The 17,852-nt window shown below is 48.1% G+C and overlaps 2 non-coding genes and 1 pseudogene across 2 annotated transcripts; all 3 read left to right on the plus strand.

Annotated features, from left to right (window-relative positions):
* Positions 1–4,781: 4,781 nt before the first annotated feature.
* On the plus strand, positions 4,782–5,978 carry LOC149548713 (18S ribosomal RNA; annotated as a pseudogene).
* Positions 5,979–6,690: 712 nt separating this feature from the next.
* Positions 6,691–6,844, plus strand: LOC149548714 (5.8S ribosomal RNA). Its single transcript, XR_016354990.1, has one exon. It is a non-coding gene; the product is annotated as a 5.8S ribosomal RNA (ribosomal RNA).
* Positions 6,845–7,068: 224 nt separating this feature from the next.
* Positions 7,069–10,443, plus strand: LOC149548715 (25S ribosomal RNA). The gene has a single exon (XR_016354917.1). It is a non-coding gene; the product is annotated as a 25S ribosomal RNA (ribosomal RNA).
* Positions 10,444–17,852: the final 7,409 nt, after the last annotated feature.

Here is a 17,852-nt window from a genome sequence, read left to right on the forward strand (position 1 = left end):
TGCCAGGTCAGCCCACCGAGTACTCTCACCAAGTCGACTCTTTAGGTTTGTTCATCAGGTCACCCCACCAAGTACTCTCACCAAGTTGACTCTTTAAGTTCGTTCATCAAGTCATTCCACTAGGTCAGCCCACCAAGTACTCTCACCAATTCGACCCTTTAAGTTCGATCATCAAGTCACCTCGCTAGGTCGGCCCACCAAGTACTCTCACAAAGTCGACTCTTTAGGTTCGTTCATCAATTCACCCCGCCAGCTCGGCCCACCAAGTTCTCTCAGCAAGTCAACTCTTTAAGTTCATTCAAAAAGTCACCCCACCAGTTCGACCCACCAAGTACTCTCACAAAGTCAACTCTCTAAGTTTGTTCATCAAGTCACCCTACTAGCTCAGCCCACTAAGTACTCTCACCAAGTCACCTCGCTAGTTCGAGCCACCAAGTCAACTCTTTAAGTTCGTTCATCAAGTCACCTGGCCAAGTTGGCCCACCAAGTTGACTCTTTAAGTTCGTTCATTAAGTCACGTGACCAGGTCAGCCCACCGAGTACTCTCACCAAGTCAACTCTTTAAGTTTGTTCATCAAGTCACCCAGCCAGGTCGGCCCAGCAAGTCACCAAGTACTCTCACCATGTCGACTCTCTAAGTTCGTTCATCAAGTCACCCCGCCAGGTCGGCCCACCAAGTCAAATATTTAAGTTTGTTCATCAAGTCACCCCACCAAGTACTCTAAAGAAGTCGATTCTTCAAGTGCGTTCATCAAGTCACCCGACCAAGTACTCTCACCAAGTCGACTCTTTAACTATGTTCATCAAGTCACCCCACCAAGTACTCTCACCAATTCGACTCTTTAAGTTTGTTCATCAAGTCACCACAACAAGTACTCTCACCAAGCCAACTCTTTAGGACCGTTCATCAAGTCACCTCGCCAAGTCGACCCTTGAAGTCCGTTCATCAAGTCACCCCACCAAGTACTCCCACCAAGTCGACTCTTTAAGTCAGTTCACGAAGTCACCCAACCAGTTCGGCCCACCATGTACTCTCACCAAGTCGACTCTCTAAGTCTTTTCATCAAGTCACCCCATCGAGTACTCTCGCCAAGTCAACTCTTTAGGTCCGTTCATCAAGTCACCCCACAAAGTCAACCCTTTAAGTTCATTAATCAAGTCACCCCACCAAGTTGACTCTTTAAGTCCTTTCATCAAGTCACCAGAACAACTACTCTCACCAAGTCAACTCTATAATTCTGTTCATCAAGTCACCCCACCAGGTCAGCCCACCAAGTACTCCCACCAAGTCGACTCTTTAAGTCCGTTCATTAGTTCACCCTGCCAAGTACTCTCACCAAGTCAACTCTTTAGGTTCATTCATCAAGTCACCCCACCAAGTTGACCCTTTAAGTCCGTTCATCAAGTCACCCCACCAAGTACTCTCACCAAGTCGACTCTTTAAGTCCTATCATCAAGTCACCCCACCAAGTCGACTCTTCAAGTCCGTTCATCAAGTCACCAAAACAAGTACTCTAACCAAGTCAACTCTTTAAGTCCTTCCATAAAGTCACCCCACCAGGTCGGCGCACCAAGTACTCCCACCAAGTCGACTCTTTAAGTTTGTTCATCTGTTCACCCTGCCAAGTACTCTCACCAAGTTGACTCTTTAAGTCTACTCATCAAGTCGAGCCACCAAGTACTCTCACCAAGTAAACTCTTTGAGTCTGTTCATCAAGTCACCCCACCAAGTACTCTAACCAAGTCGATTCTTCAAGTGCATTCATCAAGTTGCCCCACCAAGTACTCTCACCAAGTCGACTCTTTAAGTCCTATCATCAAGTCACCCCACCAAGTACTCTCACCAAGTCAACTCTTTAGGTTTGTTCATAGAGTCACCCCACCAAGTCGACCCTTCAAGTGCGTTCATCAAGTCGCCCCAGCAAGTCGACTCTTCAAGTCTGTTCATCAAGTCACCCCACCAGGTCAGCCCACAAATTACTCTCACCAAGTCGACTCTTTAAGTTCATTCATCAAGTCACCCCACCAGGTCAGCCCACCAAATGGACTCTTTAAGTTCATTCATGAAGTCACTCTGCCAAGTCGGCCCACCAAGTCAACTCTTTAAGTTCATTCGTCAAGTCACCCCACCAGGTCAGCCCACCAACTACTCTCGCCAAGTCGACTCTTTAAGTTTTCTCACCAAGTCACCCTGCCAGGTCGGCCCACTGAGTACTCTCACCAGGTTGACTCTTTAGGTTTGTTCATCAGGTCGCCCCACCAAGTACTCTCACCAAGTTGACTCTTTAAGTTCGTTCATCAAGTCACTCTACCAGGTCGGCCCACCAAGTACTCTCACCAAGTCGACCCTTTAAGTTCAGTCATCAAGTCACCCCGCCAGGTCGGCCCACCAAGTACTCTCACAAAGTTGACTCTTTAGGTTCATTCATCAATTCATCCCACCAGCTCGGCCCACCAAGTTCTCTCACCAGGTCGACTCTTTAAGTTCATTCATCAAGTCATCCCGCCAGTTCGACCCACCAAGTACTCTCACAAAGTTGACTCTCTAAGTTCATTCATTAAGTCACCCTGTCAGCTCAGCCCACCAAGTACTATCACCAAGTCACCCTGCTAGTTTGACCCACCAAGTTGACTCTTTAAGTTCATTCATCAAGTCACCCAGCCAAGTCAGCCCACCAAGTCGACTCTTTAAGTTTATTCATCAAGTCACGTGACTAGGTCAGCGCACCGAGTACTCTCACCAAGTCGACTCTTTAAGTTTGTTCATCAAGTCACCCGGCCAGGTCGGCCCACCAAATCACCAAGTACTCTCACCAAGTTGACTCTCTAAGTTCATTCATCAAGTCACTCTGCCAGGTCGGCCCACCAAGTTGAATCTTTAAGTTTGTTCATCAAGTCTCCCCACCAAGTACTCTAACCAAGTCAATTCTTCAAGTGCGTTCATCAAGTCACCCGACCAAGTACTCTCACCAAGTCAACTCTTTAAATATGTTCATCAAGTCACCCACCCAAGTACTCTCACCAATTCAACTCTTTAAGTCTGTTCATCAAGTCACCACACCAAGTACTCTCACCAAGTCAACTCTTTAGGACCGTTCATCAAGTCACCTCGCCAAGTCGACCCTTGAAGTTCGTTCATCAAGTCACCCCACCAAGTACTCCCACCAAGTCAACTCTTTAAGTCATTTCACAAAGTCACCCAACCAGGTCGGCCCACCAAGTACTCTCACCAAATTGACTCTCTAAGTCTTTTCATCAAGTCACCCCACCGAGTACTCTCGCCAAGTCAACTCTTTAGGTCCGTTCATCAAGTCACCCTGCAAAGTCAACCCTTTAAGTTCGTTCATCAAGTCACCCCACCAAGTCGACTCTTTAAGTCCTTTCATCAAGTCACCAGAACAACTACTCTCACCAAGTCGACTCTATAAGTCCCTTCATCAAGTCACCCCACCAGGTCGGCCCACCAAGTACTCCCATCAAGTCGACTCTTTAAGTTCATTCATCAGTTCACCCCGCCAAGTACTCTCACCAAGTCAACTCTTTAGGTTTTTTCATCAAGTCACCTTGCCAAGTCGACCCTTTAAGTCTGTTCATCAAGTCGCCCCACCAAGTACTCTCACCAAGTCGACTCTTTAAGTCCTTTCGTCAAGTCACCCAACCAAGTCGACTCTTCAAGTCCATTCATCAAGTCACCAGAACAAGTACTCTAACCAAGTCGACTCTTTAAGTCCATCCATAAAGTCACCCCACCAGGTTGGCGCACCAAGTACTCCCACCAAGTTGACTCTTTAAGTCCGTTCGTCAGTTCACCCCGCTAAGTACTCTCACCAAGTTGACTCTTTAAGTCTGCTCATCAAGTCGAGCCACCAAGTACTCTCACCAAGTCGACTCTTTGAGTCCATTCATCAAGTCGCCCCACCAAGTACTCTAACCAAGTCGATTCTTCAAGTGCGTTCATCAAGTCACCCCACCAAGTACTCTCACCAAGTCGACTCTTTAAGTCCTTTCATCAAGTCACCCCACCAAGTACTCTCACCAAGTCAACTCTTTAGGTCCATTCATAGAGTCACCCCACCAAGTCAAACCTTCAAGTGCGTTCATCAAGTCGCCCCACCAAGTCGACTCTTTAAGTTCATTCATCAAGTCACCCCGCCAGGTCAGCCCACAAATCACTCTCACCAAGTTGACTCTTTAAGTTCATTCATCAAGTCACCCTACTAGGTCGGCCCACCAAGTGGACTCTTTATGTTCATTCATGATGTCACTCTGCCAAGTTGGCCCACCAAGTTGACTCTTTAAGTTCGTTCATCAAGTCACCCTGCTAGGTCAGCCCACCAACTAGTCTCACCATGTTGACTCTTTAAGTTTGCTCACCAAGTCGCCCCGCTAGGTCGACCCACCGAGTACTCTCACCATGTTGACTCTTTAGGTTTGTTAATCAAGTCATCCCACCAAGTACTCTCACCAAGTTGACTCTTTAAGTTCGTTCATCAAGTCGCTCTGCCAGGTCGGCCCACCAAGTACTCTCACCAAGTTGACCCTTTAAGTTCGATCATCAAGTCACCCCGCCAGGTCGGCCCACCAAGTACTCTGACAAAGTTGACTCTTTAGGTTCATTCATCAATTCACCCCGCCAGCTCAGCCCACCAAGTTCTCTCACCAGGTCGACTCTTTAAGTTCATTCATCAAGTCACCCCGCCAGTTCGACCCACCAAGTACTCTCACAAAGTTGACTCTCTAAGTTCGTTCATCAAGTCACCCTGCTAGCTCAGCCCACCAAGTACTCTCACCAAGTCACCCTGCTAGTTTGACCCACCAAGTCGACTCTTTAAGTTCATTCATCAAGTCACTCGACCAAGTCAGCCCACTAAGTCGACTCTTTAAGTTCGTTCATCAAATCACATGACCACATCAGCCCACCGAGTACTCTCACCAATTCGACTCTTTAAGTTTGTTCATCAAGTCACCAATTCGACTCTCACCAATAACGCGATAGGAGTCTGGTCCTGTTCTGTTTGCCTTCGGGACCATAGTAATGTTTAATAGGGACTGTCGAGGGCATTCGTATTTCATTGTCAGAGGTGAAATTCTTGGATTTATGGAAGATGAACCACTGCGAAAGCATTTGCCAAGGATGTTTTCATTAATCAAGAATGAAAGTGTGGGCTCGAAGATGATAAGATACCGTCCTAGTCTCAAATATAAACGATGTCGACCAGGGATCGATGGATGTTGCTCTAAGGACTCCGCCAGCACCTTCTGAGAAATTAGAGTGTTTGGGTTCTAGGGGGAGTATGGTCTCAAGGCTGAAACTTAAAGGAATTTACGGAAGGGCACCACCAGGACTGGAGCCTGCGGCTTAATTTGACTCAACACGAGGAAACTTACCAGGTCCAGAAATAGTAAGGATTGACAGATTGAGAGCTCTTTCTTGATTCTATGGGTGGTGGTGCATGGCCATTCTTAGTTGGTGGAGTGATTTGTCTGGTTAATTCAGTTAACGAACAAGATCTCAGCCTGCTAACTAGCTACGCGGAGGTTCCCCTTCGCAGCCAGCTTCCTAGAGGGACTATGGCCTCCTAGGCCATGGAAGTTTGAGGCAATAATAGGTCTGTGATGCCCTTAGATGTTTTGGGCTGCATGTGTGCTACACTGATGCAACCAACGAGTTTCTCTCCCTGGCCCAAAAGGTTTGGGAAATCTTGCCAAATTGCATCATGATGGGGATAGACCATTGTAATTATTGATCTTCAACGAGGAATTCCTAGTAAGTGCGTGTCATCAGCTCAAGTTGACTACGTCCCTGCCCTTTGTACACACTGCCCGTCACTCCTATCGATTGAATGATCCGGTGAAGTGTTCGGATCGCGACGATGATGACGGTTCTTGTCGGTAACGTCACGAGAAGTTCACTGAACCTTATCATTTAGAGGAAGGAGAAGTCGTAACAAGGTTATCGTAGGTGAACCTATGATAGGATCATTGTCAGTTTGAGCCCCTAAATCGTGTAGGGGATGGAGCTAGCCTCCTCCCTGCCCCTAAAATCTCGATGATGTGCGAACACTCAGCCCTATAGTGATGTGCTAGATGGCCAAGCTATGGGTCCAGCACCATTAAGGTTGAGGGTCACATCGAATGCCCATGATCAAAAGCATGGATTCCCCACGGGGCAAAGAAGAGACTCGAATGCAATCTAGATTAGGATCAGTGCCTTCGAATGACGTCCGCATCAAAGTGAGAGGTCTCTGCTCGATTGCAGTTCAGAGGGGATCCAGGCCTTGTCCCCTGTTGAGATTTCATGGTCCAATCGCGTGCGCGGCACTATGCCAAGGATCTGTCATTTCGACAGCGGCAAGTTGGGACTCCCACAACCCCCCGTTGCCTTGCCCAAGTGTGTTGACTTGTCGCTTGGAACATTCTATGTTTAGGATGGGTGCACTCGCATGATTTGTGGGGTAGGGGCCCCGTCTACTGACACGGCTCTCCCATGCGTCACTCCCACCTTTGCGAGGTGATGGGGCGGGGACACACCTCAGCATTCCTCGTCGCACCCGTTGGGTGCTCAGGGTTTGGGATTTGTCAACACCCAACACACGGGTGCATCATGCACCTTAGAAATCCAAAGAACAAAGCGCGAGCCATTGCCTTGTGCGCTTGGATCACCGAAAGACAAAAAGAAAACCAAATCATGACTCTCGACAATGGATATCTCAGCTCTCGCCAAAATGAAGAATGTAGCGACATGCGATACTTAGTGTGAATTGCAGAATCCCATGAATCATCAAGTCTTTGAATGCAAGTTGCGCCCGAGGCCTCGGCCAAGGGCACGTCTGCTTGGGCGTCGCACTACAAAAATTTTCCCTCCCCAGAGAGGAGCAGAGATGGCCGTTCACGTCCACAAGTGGCGTGCAGTCGGCTGAAATGAGCACGAGGTCTGTTGATCCGTCGCGACGAGCTGTGGCTCACAAAGGCTGGTGTTGGTTTGTACCGATCGAACAATTCCTCGTAAGGAACTTTGTTCTGGGCTCAGCGGCCCACCATAGTGCGGGCATTGTTGCATCTCTACCGTGTCCCCAAGTTAGGCATGAGTACTCACTGAGTTTAAGCATATCAATAAGTGGAGGAAAAAAAACTTACCAGGATTCCCCTAGTAACGGCGAGTGAACCGGGAAGAGCCCAGCATGAAAATCGATGGTCGCGCCTGTCGAATTGTAGTCTACAGAAGCGTCCTAATTGACGGACCAGGCCCAAGTCCCCTAGAAGGGGGCATCGAAGAGGGTGAGAGCCCCGTTGGGCTCGAACCCTGTCGCACCATGAGGCACTATCAATGAGTCAGGTTGTTTGGGAATGCAGCCCTAATCGGGTGGCAAATTTCATCTGAGGCTAAATACAGGCGAGAGATTGATAGCAAACAAGTACCGCGAGGGAAAGATGAAAAGGACTTTGAAGAGAGAGTTAAAGAGTGCTTGAAATTGCTAGGAGGGAAGCAGATGGAGGCCGGCGATGTGCCCTGGTCGGATGCAGAATGGTGTGAGCTAGTCTGCCGCTCGATTCGGGGGATGTGCCAGTGCGAGCTATCACAACGGCACAAGCGCGACCTTCTAGTCACACAAATACTTCCGTCATGGCGGTCAAGGAGCGAAGCGTGGGCCTTTACGACGAGCTCTCAGGCACCTGTGCACTTGTGGTGCTGGTTAGCAGGCTTTCCATCTGACCCGTCTTGAAACACGGACCAAGGAGTCTAACATGTGTATGAGTTGGCAGGTTGGGAAAACCCACGAGGCACAACGAAGCTGACTGGCGAGATCCCCTCTCGGGGGGTGCACCACCGACTGACCCTGATCTTCTGTGAAGGGTTCGAGTGCGAGCAAACCTGTTGGGACCCAAAAGATGGTAAACTATGCCTGAGCAGGGCGAAGCTAGAGGAAACTCTGGTGAGGCCCACAACAATACTAACGTGCAAATCGTTCGTCTAACTTGGGTATAGGGGTGAAAGACTAATCGAATCATCTAGTAGCTAGTTTCCTCTAAAGTTTCCCTCACGATAGCTAGAGCTCACGTGCGAGTTTTATCGAGTAAAGCAAATGATTAGAGGCATCAGGGGCGTAATGCCCTTGACCTATTCTCAAACTTTAAATAGGTAAGTCGGCACGGCTGCTCTGTTGAGCCGCGCTATGAAATCGTGAGCTCCAAGTGGACCATTTTTGGTAAGCAGAACTGGCGATGTGGGATGAACCGAAAGTCAAGTTACGGTGCCAAATTGCGCGCTAACCCATATCCCACAAAGGGTGTTGGTTGATTAAGATAGCAGGACGGTGGTCATGGAAGTCAAAATCCGCTAAGGAGTGTGTAACAACTCACCTGCCGAATCAACTAGCCTCAAAAATGGATGGCGCTGAAGCGTGCAACCTATACTTGGCCATTGAGGCAAGTGCCAGGCTTAGATGAGTAGGAGGACGCGGGGGTTGTTGCAAAACCTTGGGCGTGAGCCTGGGTGGATCGGCCCCCGGTGCAGATCTTGGTGGTAGTACCAAATATTCAAATGAGAACTTTGAAGATTGAAGTGGGGAAAGGTTCCATGTGAACAGCACTTGGACATGGGTTAGTCGATCCTAAGAGATGGGGAAACCCTGTTTCAAGGGTGCACTTTGCGCGATCATCGAAAGGGAATCGGGTTAATATTCTCAAACTGGGATGTGGCAGTGGACGACAACGTTAGGAAATTTGGAGACATCGGCTAGGGCCTTGGGAAGAGTTATCTTTTCTTTTTAACAGCCTACCCACCCTGAAATCGGTTCAACCAGAGATAGGGTCCAGCGGTTGGAAGAGCACCGCACGTCCCGCGGTGTCTGGTGCACCTTCGATGGCCCTTGAAAATCTAAAGGACCGAGTATCGTTCACGCCCGGTCATACTCATCACTGCATCAGGTCTCTAAGGTGAATAGCCTCTAGTTAATAGAACAATGTAGGTAAGGGAAGTTGACAAAATGGATCCATAACTTCAAGAAAAGGATTGGCTCTGAGGGCTAGGCTTAGGGGTCTACGCCGTGAACTCGTGGGCTGTTGGTGGCCCGCCCGAGCTGCTCTCACAGAGAGGGCGGGCCTTCGCGTGCCGATCGGGCGATGGACACAGGACGCCCCCTTCGAAGGGAACAGTCGACTCAGAACTGGTATGAACAAGGGGAATCTGACTGTTTAATTAAAACAAAGCATTGTGATGGTCCCTGCGGATGCTGATGCAATGTGATTTCTGCCTAGTGCTCTAAATGTCAAAGTGAAGAAATTCAACCAAGCGTGGGCAAACGGTAGGAGTAACTATGACTCTCTTAAGGTAGCCAAATGCCTCATCATCTAATTAGTGACACGCATGAATGGATTAACGAGATTCTCATTGTCCCTATCTACTATCTAGCAAAACCACAGCCAAGGGAACGGGCTTGGTGAAATCAACGGGGAAAGAAGACCCTGTTGAGCTTGAGTCTAGTCCAACTTTGTGAAATGACTTGAGAGGTGTAGAATAAGTGGGAGCTTTCGGGCGCAAGTGAAATACCACTACTTTTAACATTAGTTTACTTATTCCGTGAGGCAGAGATAGGGCAATGCCCCTGTTTTTGGCCTTAAGGTGCGTCTAGGCGCGCCAATCCGGGCAAAAGACATTGTCAGGTGGGGAGTTTGGCTAGGGTGGCACATTTGTTAAAAGATAACGCAGGTGTCCTAAGATGAGCTCAATGAGAACAGAAATCTTGTGTGGAACAAAAGGGTAAAAGCTCATTTGATTTTGATTTTTAGTACGAATACAAACCATGAAAGCGTGGCCTATCGATCCTTTAGACTTTCAAAATTTGAAGCTAGAGGTGTCCACAGGGATAACTAGCTTGTGGTAGCCAAGCGTTCATAGCGACATTGCTTTTTGATCCTTCGATGTCGGCTCTTCCTATCATTGTGAAGCAAAATTCACCAAGTGTTGGATTGTTCACCCACCAATAGGGAACATGAGCTGGGTTTAGACCATTGTGAGACAGGTTAGTTTTACCCTACTGATGATCTGCACCGCAATAGTAATTCAACTTAGTATGAGAGGAACTGTTGATTCACACATTTGGTCATCGCGCTTGGTTGAAAAGCTAGTGGCGCGAAGCTACCGTGTGTCAGATTATGACTGAACACCTCTAAGTCAGAATCCACGCTAGATGCGGCGCATATCTCTCTTCGGCTGCATCGCAAACCGCAGTAGGGGTGCTCTTGCACTCCCAGGGGCCCGTGTCATTGGCCATCTCTGATCGGCGCACTAGCCCATTGGAGCAACCTTGGATATTAATTTCAAGTGGTCGATGAGAAGAATCTTTTGCAGATGACTTAAATAAGCAACGGGGTATTGTAAGTGGTAGAGTGGCCTTGCTGCCATGATCCACTGAGATTCAGCCCTCTATCGCCTCGATTCGTAAAACCTTTTTCGACTTTGAGGTGGGTGGGGTTTGTAATTTGCATGAGGGAAAGAAAATCTCCCAAGTGCCAAATTCCAGGGGGGGGGGGTGGGGTTTGCAAGGTTTTTTCTTGCGAGCTCATAACAATCTCTCAGGTGCCAAATTCCCAGCGGGTGGGGTTTGCAATTTGTGCGAGTGCGGGAAAATCTTCCAAGTGCCAAATTTTGGATGGGTGGGATTTGCAATTTTTTGTGAGGGCGGGAAAACTCTCCCAGGTGCCAAATTTTGAGCAGGTGGGGTTTTGTGAAAATTTCTGCGAGGGCAAAGAAATCTCCCAAGTATCGAATTCTCGGCGGGTGGGGTTTTGCAATTTCTGCCAGGGCGGAAAAATCTCCCAAGTGCCACATTCCGGGCGGGTGGGGTTTTGTCAAAATTTTTGCGAGGGCAAAAAAATCTCCCAAGTGCCAAATTCCCAGCGAGTGGGGTTTGCAATTTTTGCGAGGGCGTAAAAATCTCCCAGGTGCCAAATTCCTGGCGGGTGGGGTTTGCAATTTCTGCCAGGGCAGAAAAAATCTCCTGAGTGCCAAATTCCAGACGGGAGGGAGGGGTTTTGTTGAAATTTCTGCTAGGGCAAAAAAATCTCTTGTGTGCCAAATTTTGGGTTAGTGGGGTTTTGTAAAATTTCCACGAGGGGGAAAAAAATCTCCCGAGTCCCAAATTCTGAGCGGGTGGGGTTTGTAAATTTTTGAGAGGGTAGAAAAATCTTTCAATTGCAAATTCTAGGTGGGTCCCCAGGTTTTGTAATTTTTGCGAGGGCAGACGACTCATGTACGTGATCCAAAATCAGTCAACTTATTTTTTTCGTTAACGCCCAAAGTTTTGAACTCAAATCGAGTTGGCTACCCCGACTCGAATTGCCTCCAAAATTTTCGCACAATGCATGTCACCGTGCTCGACTTGATTCTAAGTGCCCCAAGTCATGTACGTGGTCCAAAAGAGGTCAACTTTTTTTTTTTTGGGTTAATGCCCAAAGTTTTCAACTTGAACTGTGTCGGCAACCCCGACACGAATTGCCCCAACTACTTGAACCCCGACTCAAATCGTGTCGAGCCTTAACTGCCTCCAATTTTTTCGCACAACTCATGTCACCATGCTCGACATGATTCTAAGTGTGCTGAGTCATGTGCGTGATCCAAAGGTGGTTAACTTCTTCCTTCTTTGGTTAACACCCAAAGATTTCAACCCGAATCGTGTCAGCAACCCCGACTCAAATCGCCTCGAGCCTTAATCGCCTACAATTTTTTCAAACCACTCATGTCACCGTGCTTGACTTGATTCTATGCACCCCAAGTCATGTACGTGATCCAAAAGCAATTAACTCTTTTTTTGGCTAACGGCCAAAGTTTTCGAATTGACTCAGCTACCCTGACTCGAATTTCCTCGAGCCTTAATCGCCTCCATTTTTTTTTTTGCTCGACTCATGTAACCGCACTCGCCTTGATTTTGAGTGGCCCGAGTCACTTACGTGATCCAAAACTGGGTAACTTTTTCTTTTTTCTTTTTTTTGTCAAGTCCCAAAGTTTTGAACTCGAATAGAGTCAGATGCCTCGACTTGAGTTGTCTCCAAATTTTTTGCATGACTCATGTCACCGTGCTCGACTTGATTCTAAGTGACCCGAGCCCTGTGCGCGATCCAAAACCGGGTAACATTTTTTTTTGAACTCCCAAAATTTCATTCTTTTTTGCCTTATGGGGCCTATCATGATCTCTTTTTATAAAGAAAATTATCAAATCGGATCATTTTGGCTACCCTACCTCGAATCTGGTTAGCTAGGCATAATGCCTCGAGTCAGCTCGGCAATACGTGAACTGAAACTTGTGCATGATCCAAAAGCGGGTAACTTATTTTTTTTTAAATTTTGTAATGCCCATAATTTAGTGCTTTTTTCTATACGGGGCCTCCCATGATTTTTTTTGATTTTTTTTTCCCCTCGTCGACCCACTCGGGTCGCCCGAGGCTGGGGCAACGGTGTCGGGTGACCCAAGTTGGGTCGACCCAGGCCTGCGATCCTGGCTGGGGACATCAAGTTGATTCTATAAGTTTGCTTGCCAATTTTGCCAGCCAGGTCGGCTCACCAATTCATCTGACCATGTGGTCTTTGCCAAATCAAGAATTGACTCTTTAAGACCGCTGACAGCTCGTCAAGCCGGCTCACCAAGATGACTTACTGTCTCACCTCACCAGGTTGCCCCACCAGGTCGCCTCTTCTTTAAAACTGATCACCATGTCAGCTCCCCAAGTCAGCTCACCGAGTCCACTATTTAGGTTGCCTCACCAAGTCGACCCCTTAAGTTTGCTCACCAAGTCAGCTCCTTAAGTCAGCTCACCAAGTCGAATCACCTAGTCATTTTACCACCTTGCCCAAGCAAGTGTGCTCTCCAAGTTGCCCCACTGAGTTGCTCCTCTAAGCCCACTCACCATGTCAGCTCACCAAGTTGGTTGTTCAAGTACGTTCCCAAGTGAACTCTTTAAGTTTGCTCACTAGGTCAGCCTGCCCAAGTTGCCTCTTTAAGTTCGCTCACCAGGTCAGCCCGCCCAAGTCGTATCAGCCAGCTAACTCGCCGAGTCACCTCACAAAGTTGACTCCTTAAGTGTGCTCACAAAGTCAGCTCACCAAGTCGGCTCACCATCTCTCCTCGATAAGTTGGATTGCCAAGTTACCCCACCAAGTCGTCGCCTCTTTAAGCCTACTCACCGTGTCAGCTCGTTAGGTTGGCTCACCAAGTTGACTAATCAAGTAGGCCCACCAAGTCCCCTCAAGGATAGCTCCTCATCATGAGTCGCCTCACCATGTTGACTCAATGAGTCACCTCACCATGTTCAATCTTTGAGCCCGCTCACCAGGTCGCCTGACCAAGTCGACTCGAGCACGTTACCAAGTTGACTCTTTAAGTTCGCTCACTAGGTCGACTTGCCAAGTTAGCTATCCATGTCATCTCAACAAACCAACTCGCCGAGTCACCTCACCACATTGGCTCTCTAATTCCACTAGCCAAGTCACCCCACCAACTCGCCCCATCAGGCCCACTCACCACCTCGTCCCGTTAGGCCCACTCTCAGCAAGTTGACTCTTTAAGTCTGCTCATCAAGTCGAGCCACCAAGTACTCTCACCAAGTTGACTCTTTGAGTCCATTCATCAAGTCGCCCCACCAAGTACTCTAACCAAGTCGATTCTTCAAGTCTGTTCATCAAGTTGCCCCACCAGGTCAGCCCACCAAGTACTCCCACCAAGTTGACTCTTTAAGTTCATTCATTAGTTCACCCTACCAAGTACTCTCACCAAGTCAACTCTTTAGGTCCGTTCATCAAGTCACCTCGCCAAGTCGACCCTTTAAGTCCGTTCATCAAGTTGCCCCACCAAGTAATCTCACCAAGTTGACTCTTTAAGTCCTTTCATCAAGTCACCCCACCAAGTCGACTCTTCAAGTCCATTTATCAAGTCACCAGAACAAGTACTCTAACCAAGTCAACTCTTTAAATTCATCCATAAAGTCACCCCACTAGGTCGACGCACCAAGTACTCCCACAAAGTTGACTCTTTAAGTTCATTCATCAGTTCACCCCACCAAGTACTCTCACCAAGTTGATTCTTTAAGTCTGCTCATCAAGTCGAGCCACCAAGTACTCTCACCAAGTCGACTCTTTGAGTCCGTTCATCAAGTCGCCCACCCAAGTACTCTAACCAATTTGATTCTTCAAGTGCATTCATCAAGTCACCCCACCAAGTACTCTCACCAAGTCCACTCTTTAAGTCCTTTCATCAAGTCACCCCACCAAGTACTCTCACCAAGTCAACTCTTTAGGTCCGTTCATAGAGTCACCCCACCAAGTCGACCCTTCAAGTTCGTTCATCAAGTCACCCCACCAAGACAACTCTTCAAGTCCGTTCATCAAGTCATCCTGCTAGGTCAGCCCACAAATTAGTCTCACCAAGTCGACTCTTTAAGTTCATTCATCAAGTCATCCCGCCAGGTCGGCCCACCAAGTGGACTCTTTAAAATCGTTCACGAAGTCACTCTACCAAGTCGGCCCACCAAGTCGACTCTTTAAGTTCATTCGTCATGTCACCCCGCTAGGTCAGCCCACCAACTACTCTCACCAAGTTGACTCTTTAAGTTTGCTCACCAAGTCACCCCACCAGGTCGGCCCACCAATACTTTCACCAGGTCGACTCTTTAGGTTTGTTCATCAGGTCACCCCACCAAGTACTCTCACCAAGTTGACTCTTTAAGTTCGTTCATCAAGTCGCTCTGCCAGGTCAGCCCACCAAGTACTCTTACCAAGTCGACCCTTTAAGTTCGGTCATCAAGTCACCCCGCCAGGTCGGCCCACCAAGTACTCTCACAAAGTCAACTCTTTAGGTTCATTAATCAATTCACCCCGCCAGCTCGGCCCACCAAGTTCTCTCACCAGGTTGACTCTTTAAGTTCGTTCATAAAGTCACCCCGCCAGTTCGACCCACCAAGTACTCTCACAAAGTCGACTCTCTAAGTTCGTTCATCAAGTCACCCTGCCAGCTCAACCCACCGAGTACTCTCACCAAGTCACCCCGCTAGTTTGACCCACTAAGTCGACTCTTTAAGTTTGATCATCAAGTCACTCGGCCAAGTCAGCCCACCAAGTCGACTCTTTAAATTTTTTCATCAAGTCACGTGACCAGGTCAGCCCACCGAGTACTCTCACCAAGTCGACTCTTTAAGTTTGTTCATTAAGTCACCCGGCCAGGTCAGCCCACCAAGTCATCAAGTACTCTCACCAAGTCGACTCTCTAAGTTCATTCATCAAGTCACCCCGCAAGGTCAGCCCACCAAGTCGAATCTTTAAGTTTGTTCATCAAGTCACACCACCAAGTACTCTAACCAAGTCGATTCTTCAAGTGCGTTCATCAAGTCACCTGACCAAGTACTCTCACCAAGTCGACTCTTTAACTATGTTCATCAAGTCACCCCACCAAGTACTCTCACCAATTCGACTCTTTAAGTCTGTTCATCAAGTCACCACACCAAGTACTCCCACGAAGTCAACTCTTTAGGACCGTTCATCAAGTCACCTCACCAAGTCGACCCTTGAAGTCTGTTCATCAAGTCACCCCACCAAGTACTCCCACCAAGTTGACTCTTTAAGTCAGTTCACGAAGTCACCCAACTAGGTCGGCCCACCAAGTACTCTCACCAAGTCGACTCTCTAAGTCTTTTCATCAGGTCACCCCACCAAGTACTCTCGCCAAGTCAACTCTTTAGGTCCGTTCATCAAGTCACCCCGCAAAGTCGACCCTTTAAGTTTGTTCATCAAGTCACCCCACCAAGTCGACTCTTTAAGTCCTTTCATCAAGTCACCAGAACAACTACTCTCACCAAGTCAACTCAATAAGTCTGTTCATCAAGTCACCCCACTAGGTCGGCCCACCAAGTACTCCCACCAAGTCGACTCTTTAAGTCTGTTCATCAGTTCACCCTGCCAAGTACTCTCACCAAGTCAACTCTTTAGGTCCGTTCATCAAGTCACCTCGCCAAGTCGACCCTTTAAGTCCATTCATCAAGTCGCCCCACCAAGTACTCTCACCAAGTTGACTCTTTAAGTCCTTTCATCCAGTCACCCCACCAAGTCGACTCTTCAAGTCCATTCATCAAGTCACCATAACAAGTACTCTAACCAAGTCGATTCTTTAAGTCCGTCCATAAAGTCACCCCACCAGGTCGGCGCACCAAGTACTCCCACCAAGTTGACTCTTTAAGTTTGTTCATCAGTTCACCCCACTAAGTACTCTCACCAAGTTGACTCTTTAAGTCTGCTCATCAAGTCAAGCCACCAAGTGCTCTCACCAAGTCGACTCTTTGAGTCCATTCATCAAGTTGCCCCACCAAGTACTCTAACCAAGTCGATTCTTCAAGTGCGTTCATCAAGTCGCCCCACCAAGTACTCTGACCAAGTTGACTCTTTAAGTCCTTTCATCAAGTCACCCCACAAAGTACTCTCACCAAGTCAACTCTTTAGGTCTGTTCATAGAGTCACCCCACCAAGTCGACCCTTCAAGTGCGTTCATCAAGTCGCCCCACCAAGTCGACTCTTCAAATCCGTTCATAAAGTCACCCCGCCAGGTCAGCCCACCAACTACTCTCACCAAGTCGACTCTTTAAGTTTTCTCACCATGTCACCCCGCTAGGTCGGCCCATCGAGTACTCTCACCAGGTCGACTCTTTAGGTTTGTTCATCAGGTCACCCCACCAAGTACTCTCACCAAGTCGACTCTTTAAGTTCGTTCATCAAGTCGCTCTGCCAGGTCAGCCCGCCAAGTACTCTCACCAAGTTGACCGGTTAAGTTCGGTCATTAAGTCACCCTGCCAGGTCGGCCCACCAAGTACTCTCACAAAGTCGACTCTTTAGGTTCATTCATCAATTCACCCTGCCAGCTCGGCCCACCAAGTTCTCTCACCAGGTCGAATCTTTAAGTTCATTCATCAAGTCACCCCGCCAGTTTGACCCACCAAGTACTCTCACAAAGTCGACTCTCTAAGTTCGTTCATTAAGTCACCCTGCCAGCTTAGCCCACCGAGTACTCTCACCAAGTCACCCCGCTAGTTCGACCCACCAAGTCAACTCTTTAAGTTCATTCATCAAGTCACCCGGCCAAGTCGGCCCACCAAGTTGACTCTTTAAGTTCGTTCATCAAGTCACGTGACTAGGTCAGCCCACCGAGTACTCTCACCAAGTAGACTCTTTAAGTTTGTTCACCAAGTCACCCGACCAGGTCAGCCCACCAAGTCACCAAGTACTCTCACCAAGTCAACTCTCTAAGTTCGTTCATCAAGTCACCCCGCCAGGTCGGCCCACCAAGTTGAATCTTTAATTTAGTTCATCAAGTCACACCACCAAGTACTCCAATCAAGTCGAGTCTTCAAGTGCGTTCATCAAGTCACCCGACCAAGTACTCTCACCAAGTCGACTCTTTAACTATGTTCATCAAGTCACCCCACCAAGTACTCTCACCAATTCGACTCTTTAAGTCTGTTCATCAAGTCACCAAACCAAGTACTCTCACCAAGTCAACTCTTTAGGACCGTTTATCAAGTCACCTCGCCAAGTCGACCCTTGAAGTCCATTATTCAAGTCACCCCACCAAGTACTCCCACCAGGTCGACTCTTTAAGTCAGTTCACAAAGTCACCTAACTAGGTCGGCCCACCAAGTACTCTCACCAAGTCAACTCTCTAAGTCTTTTCATCAGGTCACCCCATCGAGTACTCTCGCCAAGTCAACTCTTTAGGTCCGTTCATCAAGTCACCCCGCAAAATCGACCCTTTAAGTTCGTTCATCAAGTCACCCCACTAGGTTGGCCCACCAAGTACTCCCACCAAGTCGACTCTTTA

Source organism: Cupressus sempervirens, chromosome 7 (genome assembly GCF_028749045.1).
Source record: "Cupressus sempervirens isolate cs-2001-9-10 chromosome 7, ASM2874904v1, whole genome shotgun sequence".
In the NCBI taxonomy this organism is placed as follows: Eukaryota; Viridiplantae; Streptophyta; class Pinopsida; order Cupressales; family Cupressaceae; genus Cupressus; species Cupressus sempervirens.